Source organism: Medicago sativa, chromosome 6, assembly GCF_051527215.1.
Source record: "Medicago sativa cultivar Bolivia chromosome 6, Bolivia_mono, whole genome shotgun sequence".
Classification (NCBI taxonomy): domain Eukaryota; kingdom Viridiplantae; phylum Streptophyta; class Magnoliopsida; order Fabales; family Fabaceae; genus Medicago; species Medicago sativa.
In genome coordinates this window covers 26,963,996-26,967,645 of record NC_140754.1, presented here as the reverse complement: position 1 = coordinate 26,967,645, position 3,650 = coordinate 26,963,996, and positions in this window count along the sequence as shown.

Genomic DNA, 3,650 nt, shown 5'->3' with positions numbered 1-3,650 from the left:
AGGTGTACGAACTCTTAGGTCCCTTGTCTACCATTGATTAGCGATGAAGTTCAATGAGCAGCCTAATGACTGTTGTACGAGGAATAAAATAATATACCAAGTACCAAAAGGATAAGACAAGGATGTGTGATAGGATAAATTATCAAAGGGCACAATTTTTAATCGTCGGACTTGTACTATAAAAGGACAATCATATGTTGATGTTAGAGGTTCAAAATTTGTTAGTTTGAATTGAGCAGCCATGTTCCAGCTATGATTAGCAGCCACTAGAGTTCTCTCTCCATCTCAACTCCTCCATAGATGAGCATGAGTGTTAGTTCTTAGTGGAGTAGAGTTATGATTACTTTGGTGGTGCAAAAAGCTCACCTCTTTTCTTTTTGGAGTGTAATCATTTTCTAACTTGTTTCTCTATTAATATAGATATTATATTTTCATCCATCTCTTCTTTAATTTATGTTTTAGTGGTTAAGCTCATCATGAGCTAAACCCCTTTAGTGGTTTAGATATGATGAGGTTATGATTATATTTGCATAAGATTAGAAAGTTACAACTTCAAACTTCTTTTAAAAAAATTGTTTTCACGCCAATCTTTGAAAGTAAAACATGATCACTATTATATTTACTGCCCAATTCCTTAAAACTGGAAGGAGATAGAAATAGAGTTGTTTGTTTAATATGAATTACGTCCTTGAAACCTGAAGGAGATGTGAACTTAAAAGACTGCTTGATATGGCCAAGATCTTTAAGCGGAATGAGCAAAGATCTATCTGTTGGGAAAGATAACACAAAAACAAACACCTAAAACAAGGTCGGCGGAAAAATGATTATCCCTGGATCAAACTTTTCCCACAATAACAATATAACAATAACAATAACAATGGAACAACAAGTATATCTTCTGTTTAAAATGAATAACAATACAAAATGATTATTACAACTCTCACCAACAAATATGGTGGATAAACTCTCTTTTGGATATGTATCTCAAAAAAGGCTTTTCACTCTGATATTAGAAAATGAAATAAAATGAAGTATTAATAATGAATATGCATGCTACAATGGTTGGCTATAATATCAAGAGAAAATTTCTCTTTCTTCCATCCATAAGTTCACCAAAAAATACTCACGTACTTTCAATTCCATTTTCTATAATTGTTAATGTTTCTCCTTCTTTCTCTCTCCAACTAAAGAGGAATTCCTTTCAATCTCCCCCTTCCGATTTAGGTGGAGGGCTTCATCGGTCCAGAATCTCTCCTGCAAAACCCGTACTTGTCCTTGGGTAAGGACTTGGTCATCATATCTGAGCAATTGTCGTCAGTATGGATTTTCTCAAGCTGTAGTTGCTTGGATTCCAACATATCACGTATCCAGTGATATCTCACATCGATATCTTTTGACCTCGAGTGAAAACTTGAATTCTTGCTCAAGTGGATTGCGCTCTAACTATCACATTGCACGACATACTTCTGCTGGTCTTGCCCTAATTCATGCAAGAACCGCTTCATCCATAACATTTCCTTGCAAGCTTCTGTTGTTGCAATGAACTCTGCCTCTGTGGTAGACAAAGCAACACACTTTTGTAGCTTTGACTGCCATGATACAGCTCCCCCTGAAAATGTAATCAAGAATCCAGAAGTTGATTTCCTAGAATCAATATCTCCCGCCATGTCTGCATCTGTGTAGACAATTAGTTCAGGATTTCTACTTCCAAAGCACAAACACATTTTGGAAGTTCCTCTGAGATATCGCAAGATCCACTTCACAGCATTCCAGTGCTCCTTTCCTGGATTGGCCAAGAATCTACTAACAACACTAATCGCGTGTGTTATATCAGCTCGTGTACACACCATTGCATACATCAAGCTTCCAACAGCTGAGGCATATGGCACCTTGCTCATATCCTGCCTTTCAATTTCATTTAACGTACTCTGCTTCAAATTAAGACAAAAATGACTAGCAAGTGGAGTAGCAACCGACTTTGCCTTTCCATGTGGAACCGCTCCAACACCTTCTCGATATATTTTTCTTGTGATAGCCACAACTTCTGTTCCTTCCGATCACGACGGATGGACATATCAAGAATATGTTTTGCTGGTCCCAAGTCTTTCATAGCAAAATACTTCTTCATTTCATTCTTCAACTTGCTGATCTTGTCACCATTTTGTCATACGATCAACATATCGTCAACATACAAGAGAAGTATGATGAACTCACCATCATCAAATCTCTTTATAAACACACAATGATCAGAATTCGTCCTTGGATATCCATGATCAATCATGAAGAAATCGAACTTCTTATACCATTGACGCAGCGCCTGCTTAAGTCCGCATAAGCTCTTTTTCAGCTGACATACTAAGCCTTCTTTACCTTTGACTTTGAACCCCTCTGGCTGCTCCATGTAAATTTCTTCTTCTAAACCACCATGAAGAAATGCAGTCTTCACATATAGTTGTTCCACTTCTAGATTAAGACTAGCAGCCAAACCAAGCACTACCCGGATTGATGACATCTTAACCACTGGTGAAAAAATCTCTTCAAAGTCAATGCCTTTCTTTTGACTAAATCCTTTCACGACTAACCTCGCCTTGTATCTAGGTCGTGAGTTATTCTCATCAGTCTTTAACTTGTACACCCTTTTATTTTTTAGTGCCCTTTTACCTTTCGGTAAATCTACCAACTTATAAGTCACGTTCTCATGCAAGGATTGCATTTCTTCCTGCATGGCTTTCAACCACACTCCTTTATGGATATCCATCATGGCTTCTTCATAAGACTCTGGTTCTCCCCCATCAGTGAGTAACACAAATTCCGTTTCAGGATATTTGGTTTGCGGTTTAGGAAGCCTGGATGACCTTCTTAATTGGGGCTCTTCAACCATATCTTCATTTTCATCATCAACTGCTATTTCTTCAGCTGGATCATTATCAACTGGAGGTTCATTCTCTGCATCTCCGATATCTTCTATTTCTTCTCCCTCGTAATCTTCCAGAGGACGAATTGTAACATCCAAAAATTTTAAGATTATATTCAAATTTGTTTTAAAATAAATAATAGAATAGTATTAATAGAAGAATTAAAAGTAGAGGGGGGGGGGGGTGGAGTTAGTAATTGTTGTTGTTATAAAAAATAAAATAAAAAGTTATACTTTTCCCCACGTTACTTAACAATTTTTTTCTAATAAAAAAAAAAAGAAAAAGTATTGTCTTTCTCCCCACGTTACTTTGTTTCTAAAAAAAAAAAAAATTAAAAAGGGAATGGATAATTGAAGAAAGAAGTATCATACATATATGTTACAAAGATGACTTCATTAAGTCCTCAACCACACTCTCTCTTCTTATAAGTACACTATGCCTTGGCTTCACTAAACCACACACACTCACTATCTGCTTCTTCTAATAACAGGTCAGTATCTTCTTCTTTTTAAATTCCTTTATTCTCCTGTTTCTGTACTTCCAGTATCAAAATCACTTTCTTTAACTCAAGTTATTCTAAACAAAGAAAAATTAGATCTATGTCCCACCACACTTTCACTTTCAAACAAAACAATCAAACTTTTCATTGTAACTATGTCATTTTCAAAGAAAAAAGAAAGAAAAACCATATCCTTTTCAAGAGAGTACTTTCCTTTTATGTGAAAGCAACAAACC